A 17,103-nucleotide genomic window follows, 5' to 3' on the forward strand; every position below is an offset into this window, starting at 1 on the left:
GAAATGAAGGAGAGGAAAGATGAGTATCAATGGCATCGGTCTACAGGGAGCAGAACAAGGCTTCCTCTAGCTCTGAGGGAGGAAGCTGAGAACAGAATTCCCAAAGTCTCAGAAACCACTCCATCTAAGAAATGCTCTGCAGAGAAAAGGCATCGTGTAAAGCACAGGGTATTTACTTCTAGTTAAGACATGGAAGAGGAAATTTTCCCACTCTCTTTTGCCTATTTGGAAACGTTACTTTTATTAACTATGGATTAATACTTTTATTAACTAGTTATCCAAAGGTCTCTTTCCAACTCAGATTCATAATTGTAAAGACTAATAGAAAGCAGTCATTTCATAATTGAAAGAGGACATGAGAGTGATCAAAACAATGCCTTCAGTCTTTCTGTAAAGCCAAAGTCTTAAGATACTCCATTTAAAACCAACTTTTCCTAGAAACAAGTACTTTTAAGTTTTCTTCCTCATCCGTGAAGCTCCTATAGTGGACAGACTCCTGCAACGGATAAGACAAACCAGCCAACAGATCACAGCTGACAAGTGACCTGATCAAAGTAAAAAGTGGTTCCCAAATTATGCAATGATTGTGCTCTGGAAACAGAAGAAAGCAAACTCTTCCTGAGAGATGTCAATACCTGGGTGCAGCTTTACAATGAAACGTGAAAATCAATTTTGGAGATTTTGCTTCTTCTTTGAGAAAAAGATGTTAAGGTAAAGGCTCACCTGAAGTTGAAGATAATGGCTTCACCTGGAAGAACCAGTGACACCTGAGGGAGGATGTGCCATTGTGTGTGTGTACTGAGCTGGGTTCCCATGCATTTCAGCAACAAATCTCTGGTTGGAGACCAGCGTGCTAATAACACTGGAGACCGAGACCAGCACACCAGTTGCCATGTCCGCTAGTTGCCTTTGCTCTGACTGCTCCCAAGTGTCTACCCTGGATACAAGGCACCCATGCTGGACAGTGTCTTTGGATGAAGACCGAGGCTTTAAAACAGCTACATCAAACACAAATACACACACACACATCCTGATACACAAATTCTACTGCTGAGGCACTAGCAGTCCCCAGTAAAACTGTTTTTTTAGAAACAGTAAACATTTAATTGAAAGAAAGAAGACCGAATTAGAAGTTCCAAACAAAGTTCAGAAGCACTAAGGAAACTCAGGAACTGTATCACTTCCTGGACTTTCTGATTAGGATGTTGTGGGGCTGTCAAGATTCAACCAGAGAGCTTGTGAAGTGTGCGAGCCCCTGTGTAGAGGAGACCAGCTCAGGACCTTGGTGATTTGACCGGCCTCATTTTTTTTTCTAACCAGATTAGAACTATATGGGAAAACAGGTGACACCCCAAGAATCAACGGTCCCCGAGAAGCTCAGTGAGTAGCTAATTATTATTAAGTGGTAAGCGCCCCCCATGTGTTTGGCAGCATGAAGACCAGACATGCTCACCACCTTGCACTCAGCTTCTGCTGGCGGGTGCAACACAAAACAGGCGGTAATATCCCAAATTCCAAAAGCAACTCAAAAGCTAAAACCCACTCATATTTTAACATCTGGGCTTTTAAACTGCAATTTACTTTCTTAGTTTATTTTTCAAGTATGATAGACAAACTGGATTCCATGGACACTGGAAATTCCTGAGCTAAGCTGAAACCCTCCCTCTTCCCAAGCCCTAGGAAGCTTCAAGATGAATGGGGTCAGGTGAGAGTCAAACTTCTTCACTGCTTTGCCTTTCACTACCAGGCTGGGGCTCAGTACCTGGCAGGAGAAGCCACGGTGACAGGACTGCTTTCATGTGGGACTTGTTGGCAGGTACCTCTACTAGGTTGTGGAATGCACACACAGAAACCAGAGGACAACTTTCTCTTTGCTTTAGGGCTGCACACACCCAAACAAAGCAGCTGGAAAGGCTGACCAATGCATACTGTTACTGCAGAGGCAGGATGAGAAGGCAGAACAGATGCTCAGGCCGGCATTCCCTGTGTAAGAACGTCTCTGGTCAGATTGAAGGATCACCTCCCACCACCCCGCCTCCACTGCAGCTTCTGTGAACTCAGCCGCCAGCCAGTTCCTGAAAGGACCCAGGCCCCACTCTGGCTCCGATATTCAGATGAACCTCTGCCCCGGGGTTTGCTACTCCCAACCCACGGGTTAGAGCAAAACCACTTTAAGCATCTCTCAGAGATGCCAGTGTACTAAGGCTACAGGGAAAATGGACATGCACCATTTAAAAGCTTTTTATTAAAATTATTTAAACCTAAACTGTGTTTTAAAACATATCCTCAAGCCATTTAGAAAAATTTTTATTTCCTCTGGGTTGTAAATTGGTCAAGTCTATTGTTTGCTCCCTTACCGCCTGGATAGTTGGTTACACATTCAATCCTAGGGCTGCCCAGGGCTCCCAGGGGCTCGTGTCTCCCCTGGGCAGCCAAGGGCCGCAGGCTGCCAGTTAGCACATCACTGACAATGCCACAAAAACTCCTGACTTCTCATCCTTTTCAATAGGGGTAAGAATCTAAACTCCTGCCAACCTGACGTATTATGCTAATGGTAAATTCTCAATCACGCATGGTAATGTGAGCAAACAGCCATGTAATTAATTTTAAAAGGCCCTCTACACATCAGTTTACTGGCTTAGGAATACATTATCTTTTTTTGTGGCTGTGCCTCAGTTTAGTTCACTAGGGTATTTTTTTTTTCTCGGACGAACATGCATTCGTTTACTGAAAGTCTGTTCCATGCCAGGAACCATGCAAGGTGGGCGATGCAAAAAGAACTCACAGACTAGGGGTAAAGACGTGTACAAACAAGCAAGTAAAGCTCATGGCGGGCACGTGCAGTGTACTGAGCAAGCAGAGACTCAGCGAGCCGTTCTGCTGGAAAGCTGGGAAAAGGCTACACTCCGAACACCCTCTCCTTCAGACGGTTTGTAAATAACAAGCGCAATGTGGGCTGAGCCTTAAATGAGGAACAGGAATTCTAAAGTACCAACTCAAATGGGGAGAAGGGTACTCAGCACAAAGGAAGGAGTGCTGGGTGCTGAGAGGGCCAGCAACGCCCCGGAGAAGGCCAGGCAGGTAAATAAACATCTTCGCCAGTAACTCAGTGGGGAAGGTGCCCACTTTACACTTCCCTTAGAGGGGGGGCCGCCCTACACTTAAGGATTTTCTTTGTAATGCATGAGATCTTGGGGGTGGTTACCAGAGAGCATCACATGGCTAGAGTTTTCTCACAACCAGCCTGAGCAGGAGCAGGTCCAGGAAGCAACCCCTTACCTGGGTGAGGAGGAGCTCCTTGATGGGATGCGAAAGCCACAGGCCAGCTGTGAACTCAAGAGTCTGCTTCCCGGTTACCTGAAAAACAACAGGAAAGGGCCATTTGTGTTAACACGGAAGAGGCAGTCCTTTAATGGCCCCAGGAGAGACCCACAGACCATGCCTAAGACTCCTTGGTCTCGGAGCAGAAAACCTGGCCAGCGTCACTTGGCCAAGGGGTTGGAGCAAAGAGACCTGGGTGAGAATCCTGATGTTTAAACCCAGTGGCAGGGTAACGGTAAGCCAGACACTTAACCTGTGCCTTGGTTTCCTCCCCGGCAGTATCGACCTCACAGAATGACCGAGAAGGCCTTCCTCACGCCAGGCACCACGCCAAGCCTGGAGTCGTGTGAGTGACCATGTCACGCATTCCCCGCCCTCAGGGAGCTGACAGTCCACAAAGACAGAGGAGTAAACAGGTGGCAATCATGACCTTGATGCAGCTGAAAGAAGCTGAAGTGAGGAAATAACAAGGGGACAAGGCGCCTCTGCAGAGGCACCAGCTCGGAGGTCAAAGGGAGCTCCCCCAGAGCAGGTGACGGCTACGTGAGGTCTGACAGCAGGAGCCGGCCAGACTAAGGCGGCAAACCAACAGCACGCCCGGCGGAGGGAACAGCAAAACGGGTGCCCAGGAAGCAAAAGAACACAGAGCGTCACAAGCAAAAGGAGTATTTCAGAGGCTGAGAGGGAGACTGGCAAGTCATTTGAGGAGAGTTTGGATTTTTTCTTAAGGCCGATGGCAAGCCCGTGGTCTCCTGTAGGAGAGCAGCAGGGTTCAGAAAGCTTTCTGCAACAGAGAGAAGGGACTGGAAGGAGGCAACAAAGGCCCCACTCAGCGACCCCGAATGCCACATCGCTGGTCTGTCGTGGAAAGGCCCAGGAGGCCGCAGGGTAAGAGGACAGAGCGAGGGTTCCCTCTAGTGAACCACGGCTTCTGAACCAGGGGCCCTCCAGCACTAGATGATTCCGCCAGGCAGACACCCCATCAGAAGCGGAGTCTGCCTGTCCCAACAGCCCCTCCAGAAGGTGGAGAAGGGCATGATGTCACAGGGGTTCCCACATCTGCTCCCCAGACTAGCAGTGGCAGCACCTGGGAACGGGCTGGAAATGCAAATTCTTGGCCCATCCCAGACCCAGTGACTCAGAATCTCCGGGAGTGGGGCCCAGCTGGTGTGTAATTTAACAAGCCTCTGGGTGATTCTGATGCTTCCTAAAGGCAGGAAGCACTAAATGGGAGCAGTGCCAGTATTGGGGAACAGGGAGCAGGGTGCAGAGTACAGAGCTGGCCCAGCCTGATACCCTACAGCGCCTCCATGCTCAAGGCCTCACGCTCTACAGGGCCTGCGATGTCCATTTCTGCTTAAAAGGAAATGCACATGCTGGTCTTATAGATGCTTGGAACTATTCCTAGCCGCGTGGACCACGGGGAAGAGTACACAGGCCCACCTCCCTCAGAAACGCCCCACCCTCTTCTGCAGCCCCAGTTTGTCTCAGGAGAGACAAAGGAAACTCCAGCTAGGAACGTGGATGCACGCCTCCTCTTTCAGACGACATTTCTCCTCCCAGCTAGACACAGAATCTGACCACCCCGTAAAAGAAATGGGCCATCCAGAAGGTTCCCGTGGTTTCACCGAAGGGTCAGGTTTCTTTCTGGAGTGTGGAACAAACTGTGGTTACAGAGATCCCAGGCCTGGGAGCCATAAAGTAGTTCAGGGTTGAGAAGGGATCAGTTCAGTTGCCTTTCTGTTTGAATATCTATTTTCTCTCTATAAGAAAGAAAAAATTACCAAATTACCCCTCCCCTCCAAAAAGCATGTTTCTATAAAGAGCAAGCAGATTCTCACATTGTTGTTTGTGTTTCTATAGCTCTTGCTTTTCTTTATAAAAGGCCAAAAATGGGGTACAAAACATAAAAACAGTGTTCAGATCAACCCAGATCATGGTGATACACTGCACAGCCCAACCACACTCAGCTCTCCGCGAGGATGGCTGAGCTGCAGGACCTCGTAACAGGTCAAAGGACCACGTGTGGTCCAAGGGCAGGGAAGACCCCATACTCCTAGCACACAAGCAATGCTGCAGAAATCCCCACTGCTGTCTGGGTACCGCGCCCCATGTCTGCACACCCCATCTCTCCAGCCTCCTCACCTGCCCCTGTGCAGATGATGCCACACCTGTAAGGGCCTTTCACCTGTCCCACGTGGCCTATTCACACAGCCCCCCACAACTGCCAGCCCCACTGAAGATAATGGCTGTTCTGTCATCTCCCCACCAGATAGTAAGCTCACTGAGGAGCGCAAGTAAATAAATGACTAAACACGGGGACATACAGACTCGCCTAGAGTAAGAATTTCAGGCCTGGATTCATCCCCTCACCTTCTCCAGCCCAAACAGAGGAAATGACTTGCCCGAGGACACTGAGCAAGCAAATGGTCACCCCAGGGGAGAGTGTATAGATGGTTCTCATTGTTTTCTGACATTCCTGGGCCATTTCCCCTTATTTCCTGGGTACCTGTAAACCATTACCCTGTGCAGGTAAAGGCATTTTACTTGTGATAAGAACAGATTCATTTTTGTGTGTTTCAAGACCCTGCTCAAGAGCCTGGAGGAACATCTTGTGAATTTTAGAATTTGGGGCACTAAGACCAATCTAAGGACAGAGCAGGGACTCTGGGTGGGGGGTGGGGGGTGAGCAGGGCCAGAACACGGCTGTGGGTCGGGGAGTGGGTCAGTCTTCCTAGAAGTTCTCAGTGTCCTGGTCCCTGGGACATACTTGTGTGTAACCTCCCAGTTGGCCCAGGAAAAGCAGGCAGCGGTGGCAAAAAGGCTCTCCCCACCTTCCACCTCCACACTGTTCTGAAAACGCGCTGGATCACTCAGACAAGCTCTGACTTGGCACCAGAATGGCCGAGTTCAGAGTCCCTTTTAGGCAGCCAGGAGCCAAGAAATCCCAAAAATGTAAATATTTTTTGCATGTATAAGAAAGAAAGCATGCACTAAAGCACTTTCTAGGTGGCATGGGGGTGGGGGGTCTCAGAAGAGTCAAACCCTCCTCAAAACTGATGGGAAAAGCCCCTCAGTGGAGAAGGGATGGTGGCTGCTGCTGGCCAGGTTCTCCTGGCCAGCAGCAGGTACAGTAGCTGGATTGTTTCCCGGGCTTCTCTCTCAAAACTGAACAGACTAAAAAAAGAGCAAAATAATCCCAAGTATAATCATGGCGTTTAAAAATCTTAATTTTCATATCTAGACCACCTGGCTTTTCATTACAGCTGCTCAGGCATATGTGAAGTGGCCACATGAGACAGAGGTATGCCAGATGCGTCGTCCAAGACAGGGAAGCCCCTATTACACACACACACACACACACACACACACACACATACACAAATTAAGGGCCTGTTCTTCCTAGTGCCCTCCTGGGCGTCCTGGGCTCCTCTGGACACCACAGCTGCCCTAGGGCCTGGGGCCTCCGGTCTCCCTCGCAGCCCCACCCCCAGCCCCGCCTCCTCACCCCACCTACGTGTCACCCCATCAAAGTCCACTCTCTTCACACCCTGATCCTGAAATTATCCCTGTCAAGGCCTAAATAACTAATGTTATTACCTATTCTATGAATGCTTACATAAGGTTTAAAGAGAAACATTTCATCCATACTCCTCTAATGATAAAATTTTAGGCACAACAGCTTTTGGGCCGAGAACCCTTTCCACGCTCCACTCCCATCACACTGACCGCTTCCCACTTCAACTGTTTCATAAGCTGCCCCTGCCCCTAGGGTGGAGCTGAGATGGAGCCTGCATGGGTAGAAATGGAGGTTGACGCTGATACAGTGATGTGCAAAGTCCAAGTCCTCAATCTGTCAATTCACCCAGATGAGAACCAGTGTCAGCAGAGGATGAGGGGCCCTTCTCCAGCCATTTCTGGTCTGTGCTTCCTGAGGAAGGGGATGCACTAACACTGTCTCCAGTGTCTGAACCCAAGGAGGGGAGAGGGTGGGAAAAGTCAGCCTTAAGATGGTCCTTTCTCTGCCGAGGCCCAAAGCTTATAGCTCAGGATCTCTAAGAATGCCCCAAAGCACTTAACAGTCAGTGTCTGTAAGATCTTCCTAAAAATAAGGGCTTCAGAATTGATTCTTACACTCTTGACAAAGGTCTCTCTGGTTTGGTCCCCTCCAAGATAAGAAAAAGCCTCACTGGAAGAATGAAAGCATGTGTCAAGATAAACTGAAGTGGGTCCAAAGGGACAGAAGCCAGCCCTTCACAACCAAGTATCCAAGAGGCCAAGAAAACAACAGGTGAGGGTGCCCCTCTGACCTGGCCAGTATCACAGGCTCAGATACATGTATTTCTAAATCGATGTTTCTCTAACCTGGTGTTTCTAGAACGTGTCCAAATATAAAACCATCAGGACACTTTGCTTTAAAAAAATTCAGACTGCCAGGACCTAGGCCAAACCTATGAATTCAAAACTCGAGGGGAAAGTCTGAGAATACACAGGTCTAGTCAGCACCCAGCAGATTATCAGGCAAGTTTCAGAAATAATGTTCCAAATGAAACAATAGGTAACTTTTTTAAAATGCTGTAACCACACAACTTCAAAGTGACAGGGTATGTGAGAAAAGGCAGGCTTAATTGGAGGAAGTCAGAGCCTTCTTTTATCCAGTTAAAAATACGGAGTATAATCATTATGTAACAGGGAAATAGATTCAATTAAAATGTAGCAAAAACAAAAGCTCTCTGTTTAGCTTAACCATGTTTCACCTGGAAGACCATCCATCACCTTCCTCCCTGCCCCAAGGCCTGCAGGGGGTCCCCGCACAGCTGCTCTGCGTGGCTGTCAGAGGCCCAGATGGAAGTGGCAGGGCTGAGGGCCCTCACTGGCATCCCAATCAAGACCAGTCCCAAGTAGCAGGCCACCAATTCCAAGTCAGACCCCACAGCTGCGCCCCCGCTGTCAGCCTTCACAGGCCTCTGCCGCCAGCCAGCTATTCTGTGATCTTAGTCATGTCCCAGCTTTATGTGAGGCCATGCTGCTCAAAACGTGCTCCACAGAACCAGCAGCACCAACGACACAGGGAACTTGTCAGAAATGCAGGCTCCCAGGCCCCACCCAGGCCTGCATAATCACAATCTGTGATTCAGCAAGATTCCAGATCATTCCTATGTACATTCAAGTTTGAGAAGCCCTGCTTTAAAGCATGGAGAGAATGCCCCCCGCCTGTAGGACACCAGCTCATCAGCCCACCCCCTTCTGCTCTGGACTCCAGGAGGCCTTCTTCCCTCACAATCCTCACACGAGTCCTGTCAGTCCCACTTTGTCTCAGAGCCGCATCACTGTCAGCAGGGCCCAGGGACAGCGGACAATCCACAGCTCAAGCTCAGGGAGTTAAAAGGAGGTGGTAAGTAGTGATTGATCATCTCTTGCTTTCTCATCTGGCTCCCTTAGGAGGCAGGAATATGGACTCTGTGACCATAAATCAGTAGAGACAATCCAAAGTCAAACAATACTATGGAATGCTGGCGCTCTCGGTTCCAGCACAACGTTAATGAGGTCGAGGTCATGAGTATGATTAGCTTCCTCTGTAACTTGGCACAGACTCCAACGCTCTGCCCTCTGGCCGCCTACAAAGGCTGACGCACCCGTGGTTACTAAGAGGAGAGTGACGAGGGGAGGCTGAAAAGAGCAGCGCCAGTAAACAGCTCAAAGAACGTGAATGACTGATGAGTGGAATGTATCGAGGAACAGCACGCAGCCCAGAGGGACGGCTGACGTGACAGGTGACCGCGTGAGAACGCAACATTATCCCAACAGGCTCAACAGCACACACCAGAATGAGAACGCCAAAATGGGACAAAAAGAAACGGGAAGGCCTATGGTCAAGACTTTAAATGTCAAATGCACAAATAAAAGCTAGAGGGAATCTAACATGATGGCAGTTGTTTTAAAATGTTGACACTTTTTTTTTTTTTAAAAACATGCAAGTTATGTTGACTAACCTAGTTGCTAAGAAAGCTAACATACTGAGGGTCCACGAAATCTAGTTTTCAGACCAAGGGGAGCAATGGTCCCTCCGTAGTGGATCTGATCAGACTATCCTAAACAGTCCCCCAGCCACCTGTCCACACAGGTGTGTACATAGCCTGTCCCACCTCTTCATCACCACCGCCACGTGGGTTCTTACTATTCAGTGTGACCTCTGTTCCTGGCTACAGCTCTTTTTTGGCTTTGGATTATAGCTTAAACGTTCCCCACATCAGCTTAGCTCCCTCTGACGCTGCCCTTTCTTTATTAATCAAGAAAAGAATTACAGATACAAGCGCAAACTGGAAAAAAATCACATTAAAAAAAAAGACACCCTAAGCAATCCTTACCAAAAGGATTCAGATCCAAAAGCCCTACGGTCACCTGCGTGAGCTGACACACTACGCTATGTATTACAGCACAAATCTGTGTGGAATCAGTAATTAGGTCTGTAAATTACGAGCTTCCACTACAGAAAAACCCTGAAAGGGCTACTATAAGGACAAGCAAACGACAGAGTAAATACCTGTTCAGACATACTTCCCTATGTAGACGCATCCTCTAGAAATGGACAGTTAGCCATTAAAAAAACCAGATACGATTTTAGATTGTTTTTCAAGTAGTGAGCCATGTTTTTCTTAAGTTTATATTTCATATACAAAGGGTAGCCAGTTACAAACACAAAAAGACCACTTACTGACAAGTCTGTAGTTGCCAGACTGGCCAGTCTATTATTTTTAATTTCAGAAAATTTGATCCCTATGGGTAAGAGAAAAAAAATTACAAATTTTTAAGAGGTTAACTTGTCCTGCGTAATAAGTGTGTCAGTAATAAGCGTATCTGAAGATCAAATGAAGCTGCTGTCTATGCAGTTATAGGTGTCTTTAAACAACTGGCAAATTGCCTCAAAACTGGAAAACAACCATGTGAAATCCAGCCCAACTAGCCTGCCCCAGGAGAAAGGAAGCTTGAACTCCAGGTGCCCCTGACAACACAGCTCAGTGTGGAAAGAAAGAGAATGCTGAACAATAGAATCAGGAGAGGAAAGAGCTCCTCTAATTTTCCGGGCGTGTGGGGAGGTTGCTGCTAAAGGGATATTTAAGATCTCACTGCCGGTTCAGGTTCTACTGAACACTGAAACAATTTATAACAAAGGGGAAAAAATCTGACCGTATCAGTGTAGCACATATTTAATTCAGTACATATCAATCAGACAGACGTTTACACATTTAGATACAGAAGTGAAACACCCCTCAAATCACACTTACAATGTTCATAAAAACACACAAAGCACACCCACGGGAAGGAGTGGGTTCTTCCCTGCTGTAGGAGGAAGCCACCCACCCTAGCTCGGGGTCACAGCACCCAGTCCTGGCTGCATTCCTCCATGACGATATTTACAACAAATAGGGACTGCAAGTCTTTTTAAAGACTGAGACCAGCTTTACAATGTACCACAGATGCAAGGAGGTATGCACTGTTGTGGCCAAAACTGCTGATACGGTTTTGTAAAACACAAAACCAAAAAACACCAACAACTGTTTTGTTCTGGTTTTTAAAGTAACATGCTACTCAAAAATCTGGAAAACACAGAAATAAAGAAAATAGTCACCTGTATCCCCACGAGTCCAAAATAACCAGTTAGAATTTTAGCCTATATCGTTCCAGTCTGTCCATGGCTATCACTTTTCCTTTCAACAGCAGCCCAGTTAATTTTGATGGAAATATATTAAATAGTGTCTATAACACCATTTAATCAATAAATGTGGTATTAAATCAAAATCAGAATGAACCCATAGGAGAAAAATTCAAAAAACACTGAAGTTCTCCTTTCTTCTCTGCCAAGTTGCAAAGTCAGAGTCGGGTGTTTTTCTTGACCTAGTTGAAGGTATTACAGTTAAACTATGAAAACATACAGATAACACAGCTCTTTAACTATGTTCAGTATTTTGTGGATGCACACAAAACTAGTTTACATTCTCAGCAAGTGAAGGTTATCTTACATTTTCTTAAACAAAATATATATCTGCATATTAGTCAGCTCAGGCTGCTTTAACAAAGTATCATTAAACAACAAACACTTATTTCTCACTGTTTCGGAGGCTGCAGTCCAAGATCAAGGTGCTGGCAGGTCTGGTTCTTGGTGAGGGCCCTCTTCCTGGCTCGCAGATGGCCACAGACTCATTGCAGCAGAGAGCATGCTCTGGTCTCTCTTCCTCTTCTTAGGAGGACACTAATCCCATCATGGGGGCCCCACCCTCACGAACTCATCTAAACTTAATTACCTCCCAAAGGTGCCACCTCCAAATACCATCACAATGGGGACTGGGGCTCCTACAGAGGAATTTGGAGAAGAGCAGTCTGGTTAGGACATGTGTGTGTGTTGGGGGTCAGGCGGAATCAACTGCATCAGTTATACATCCTAGCTTTTAAATATGTTCAGAGCCCTTCTATGTACATTCCTCTAAACTATCTCAGTTCAAAATAACACAAACAGATCTCACCAATTCTGCAAAATAACACCAGTAAGAGTCTGGTCATTTAAGGCCAAAGTCAGGGGATTCATTATCCCCTATTAGGCCTGTTGAAAAGGATGAAAGAGAAAAATTCTGTTACTAGGACACAGATTATTCTCACCGTGAGCTCTAGTTAGTTGAGAGACCAGGCAACCACTTGCCACTACTGTGAAAATAACTCCATCTTTCATCTCCATCTCTTCCTGCCCGTTGGTCCAACTCTCTGCTGGGCACCTCTCCCTGGAAGGCTCATAACTCAGTTCTGCATTCAACTGAACTCATTACTCCTCACCATCTCCCTGCACTGAGGATCCTCCCCACAGCTGCTGACCTCAGGGCACAGAGTCATGACCCACGCCAGTCACCCTGAACTCCCTCTTGGTAAGAGCCCACCCGGGGAGATGACCGAGAAAGTGCAGTCAGTCTCTCCAGGCCTTTTCCACTCCCCTTCACCAAGTCCCACCAGGACTCCTGCACTAGCCTCCCAACTCACCCGCCACCCCCAGCGGCCACTGAGTTCTTCCTAAAGCACAAATCATCACCTGCTGCAAATTCCCCATCTTCCACACAGCTTTTGAGATGAAGTTCAGACTCCCCAGCTCAGCACCCAATACCCAACACCCTCAGGTACTTCCCTGCACAACTCTGCCTCTAGTCCAAACAACTACTCCCTGCTGATCCTACACCATTTCAAGTCTCCTAGACTCCAAATGTATGCATTATTATTGCATCATGTATTACTGTAACCTTAAAAGTAATGAAAAAGGGAAAAAAAAAAAAGGAAAAAAACCCAAAAAAAAACCTTAAAGGTATATGAGGAACCACGTATCCACTCTTCCCTTAACTCTCTCACACAGAGCCAAGTATTTCAAGTGCCAGACTAGACTCTTCCCTGGACCCAATTTGGGTTTTAAAAGCTGATGATCAGAGCTGACCTCTGATTGCTCCTTTGCCTGTTTAAGGCTGAGAAGTCTCACTTCTGAGAAAACTGCTGCTCGTTCTCCTGGTACACTGGCTGGTCATTCTGCTCAAACAGGACACGTACTTCATTATAAAGCACAGAAAGAAACAGGCCCCCCTTTCTCCCTATGGAGGACCCAGAGGACTGGCTGCCCCAGCCAAGCTGGCTGGTGTGTAGATGAGAAGCACACCCAGCATGCTGCTTTCCCAGGGCAGGCTCTTCTAAATAAAAAAGAAAGCTTCTCGGGTTTATTGAGGTCCTTCCCAAACAGAGTGTGCTTCTCCAACTAGAACATGTGCTCTGGGAGTGGAGAGGACTGCTCTTGGTTCTTGCTATGTTACCAGAGGCCAGAACAGAGCCTGGCCCATGGGAGAGGCTCCACGGGTATTTGCTGAATGATCAGATAAAAGAATGGATGAATGAGCAAAGGGCATTCCTCCCAAAGTAGGAAAGTGATATACAGCATCGTTCTCCAGCTCAAAACCTACTGTTCTGCTGAGAAGGCCTTTTGTTCACTCTGCAACTAGGGACAACCTTAGTGAAAACTGGGCAGTGTACCATTAACCCCAAGACACATTTTAAAGGTGCTTTTTGAAATAAATTCTAGAGATCAGATATTTACTCAATATTCGTATCTTTCTAAGTGCAGTCAGCATTGAGTAAAGCATTGCTTTTAAAATTTCCAAGAGAGACCTCATGTCCACCATTCAAGTTTTTTCTTAAATAAAATACAGGTGTTGACTTTGGTGGGACCTGGAACCTGAGAAGCTGCCATTGCAAAGGGGCAGCAGAGCCTGGAATCACAAGCCACACCTGAGCTCCGGCCCACAGATCCACATGGAGCCTGCACTGCACATCTCCTGCCATGGGAGTCCTAGGAAAAGTTGAGCAGAAGGGTCCAAAAAGACGCAGCCTACAAGTTCTAGAAAGATCAAATGTTTCTGGGTGTGTGCTGCTGGGGGCATAGGAACAGCCTCAACTGAGCCTCAACCCAGAAGCAGACCTAAAACCAGCAGTTGCTCTAAAATCAGCTATCCTAGCAGCCCAGCTCTTTGAAGGGCAACACTTTCCTGGGGCATTTGAAATGTTTGACGACCATCATTAACATTTTCTGAGCAATTACTCAGCATGAGGGACTACCCTGTTTGAGATTTACAAATATTAGCCGCTATATAAAAAAAAAAAGATTAAAAAAAAAGTTTCTTCTGTATAGCACAGGAAACTATGTTCAATATCTTGTAATAACCTTTAAGGAAAAAAGTATGAAAACAAATATATGTATGTGTATGCATGAATGGGACACTGTGCTATACACCAGAAATTGACAAATTGTAACTGACCGTACTTCAAATTTTAAAAAAGCATGTAATCATAGTTAAACTTCAAGGTGGTTCTTTGACTTGAACTTTTATTACCACCATTTTATAGACACAGATACCAAGGCTGAGAGAAATCAAGTAACTTGCCCAAGGTTCAGGTAGTGACAACTCTGGGAAGCTCAATAGTCCCAATTTGGGCATCCTATATTTTGGTCTCCTACTTTGTCAATTCTTTGCAATGAAGAAGTCGAGAGGCTGTATACACTGTTCATTAAAAATGGGTACTTTTCTACATAGTCATTTTCTATCTTCTCCTACTATGGACTTTTCCTTCCAGCCCCGCCCAAACACTACATGGAGTAAAATGTCTTTAATTCATCAGTCCACATCAGAACCCAGCCGCATGGTTGAACAGCATATATTACTCTTTCCAGAAGGCTCTGCTTTAATCTACAAAGATCCCTTTTCCTTCCTATAGGCAAATTACTGGTTCATGTATCATGACAAATTAGATTATATTCAAGAATATTATATTTGCAGTGTAATTATTCTTCCTAATTGGACTGCTCTGAAAACAGATGATTCCCCCTTGCCACCTCCATCGTCTCCTGCAACAGTGTCTTTTTTTCCTGCCATAAAATGTTTGCTGCACCCTTTGCAAACACTCCACAACAGGCCACACTATCTTATCTCCGTCTGACAACTTAGGAAAAATATTATAACATAGAGTTTCATCTAGTATAACCTCAAACTCCTCTAATGTTATTTCATCAGAATCAGACCTCTGACAAAGACTAGTAACAAGCCTATTGCAGTGTGACAGCAACAAGAAGTGAGAATCGTGGATTTTATTCTTTTCCCTAACTTTAAAACATTTAATCTCCTCACCAGCTTGTGCTCCCTAATCTCTTGCATTTGAAAAGAAGTCGTTTTTAAAGAGGACCGGTAGAAAAGAGTCAGGGATACTCAGGAAAAAGCTACACCACAGAAATCAGTATCCATCATTGCTTACACCTGGCGGGGGTGCGGCTCCCAGGCGAGTTGGTGAAGCAAAAGCAACGTGCGGACTAGAAACTTCCCTCGGAACTGGGTTACTCAGGTTTAACTCTCGGGACCAGGATCCAACAACTCCTCCTCCCACTCCCGCCCACACCTCTCCTCCCTCTAGCTCCAACACGCTCCCGTCTATAGGGGCCGCTTTGCGATTTCAGACAGAAGTTCTACTTTTGCATGTGGGTCACTGAATGGCAGCTTACATGCACGCACACAATCAAAGCAGAGAAACTGGGAAATACAGGAAATGGCCGGGGTGGGAGTGAGAGTGGGGGAATGAGACTTTACTCCCATTTACTCCCATTGATGAAACCGCGCATCAACTCTCATAAAACTCCTGACCCTCCAGAAATAGAAAAGTTGAACAGAATTGAAGAATATCCTCTCGCTCTTCCGAGTTCAAAGAACACTAGACCGCTGAATGAAGGGGGGGAAAGGGACACAAACACACAAAAGTTTGCCTAAAAACATCCAGAAACCCATCGGCTCAACCCACCCAGCCCAGATGTGGTCTTCCTACTCCACGCCCACCACCTCCTTCTCTAGCCCGCACCCCCAATCCCTGAGCTGCCCACAAAAATGCAGCCCAGATCTGAGAAGCAGCTGACGTCTGTGGCCGGCGTGACCCACACGCCACAGACCAGGCCCCGCGGAGGCGACCACGGGGTGGCCCCCGGGCGCGGTACCAGGCGCGCCGAGCCCGGCGTCAAGCAGCGCCCAGGACCCGTGCGCCGGTCGAAGCCCGCCAGCGGCGGCGAGAGATTGGGCTTCCGCCGGCTTCCCGGCCAATTGCGGTTCCAGGCACAACTTTTTTCCACTTCTGCTGCGGGCAACCACGGCGGCGAGAGCCGAAACGGCGTTCCCTCCCGTTCCCACCATCCCGCCAGCACCTCCCCGGCCCGGTCCTCCCTCCCCGCGGGCTCCGCGGGCGCCGGGAAGACGTTCCCGCGCCCGCCGCCGCGCATGCAGCCCGGGCTCCGCCGGCCGCGACGGCTCCGCGAGCACCGCGCCCCGCGCCCCACCTGGCCGGGGCTGCGGGCTCTCCCTCCGCAGGCGCGCGCGGGCCCGGCGACTCCAACTCACCCAGTCCCGGCTCGGCGTCCCCGGCTCCGAGCCCGTAGCCTTCTCCAAGCCGGGGCTTTCCGTTACGCCTCCCCGCAGCCACCCCTCTCTCTCTCTGGTCCCGCCGGCTGCTCGGGAAAGGAGGAGGAGGAGAAGGAGGGAGGGGAGAGGGGAGGAGACGGCGAGAGGAGGGGGCGAGGGAGGGAGGGGAGGGGGTCCCCAGGCGGGAGAGGAGGAGGAGGAAGAGGAGGAGGAGGCGAGAGCGCCGACCTCGGCCGCCCCCGGGGCTAGCACGCTGGGAGGGGAAAGAGGGGCGGGGGCAGAGAAAGAAAGAAGCCGCCGAGCCTCCCTGCCCAGGACCCGGCCCCTCGCCGCTGCCCAGTCACCATCGCCGCCGCGTCCGGCTCTCGGCCGGCGTCCGGGGGGAGGGGTCGGGGCCGCGGGCTCTCCCAGCGCGGCGCGCGGGGCGGGGCGGGGCGGGGCGGGCGGCCCGGGGCGATGCGAGGGCGGGCGGACGAGGCCCGGCCTCCGGGGGGAGTGTCCTGCGGGGCTCTCGAGGGTGTGGGCGAAAGGGGATCCCCGAGCGGAGGGGCGGAGGCCTGGGGGCCTGGAAGCCGGTCACTGAGCCCGCCGGGTGGCGGCGGCTCCTCCCGGAGTCCTGCGAGGGTCCCCGGAGCCGCGCCGGGGACCTCCCCGTGCAGTTTCGGGAAACCGTCTCAGGAGCGCAGAGAGCGCGCACTGCCGGGCCTGGGAGGCGGGGAACGGCGAAGTCGGAGTCGGGGGCGAGAGGCCGGACTCTCGGAGGAGAGCCGGCCCTAGAGCGCCTGGAACGGTTCCCCAGGCCGGGCCCGAG

At 49.0% G+C, this 17,103-nt stretch overlaps 1 protein-coding gene across 8 annotated transcripts in view; it reads right to left on the reverse strand.

Moving 5' to 3' along the window:
• LHFPL2 (LHFPL tetraspan subfamily member 2) overlaps window positions 1-16,685 on the reverse strand; it is a 153,167-nt gene extending 136,482 nt beyond the window's left edge. For 7 of the 8 annotated variants that reach the window (XM_074360091.1, XM_074360096.1, XM_074360093.1 and 4 more), the window contains exons 1-2: window positions 16,272-16,685; window positions 3,280-3,357 (exon numbers count right to left, since the gene is read on the reverse strand). The gene's annotated coding sequence lies outside the window, so the exon portion shown is untranslated. Of the gene's footprint in view, window positions 1-3,279; window positions 3,358-16,210 lie in introns of all 8 variants that reach the window. The other variant, XM_074360098.1, reaches the window with a different exon arrangement.
• Between the last annotated feature and the right edge of the window lie 418 nt (window positions 16,686-17,103).

The sequence above is a fragment of the Camelus bactrianus genome, chromosome 3 (genome assembly GCF_048773025.1).
Source record: "Camelus bactrianus isolate YW-2024 breed Bactrian camel chromosome 3, ASM4877302v1, whole genome shotgun sequence".
NCBI classification, from domain to species: domain Eukaryota; kingdom Metazoa; phylum Chordata; class Mammalia; order Artiodactyla; family Camelidae; genus Camelus; species Camelus bactrianus.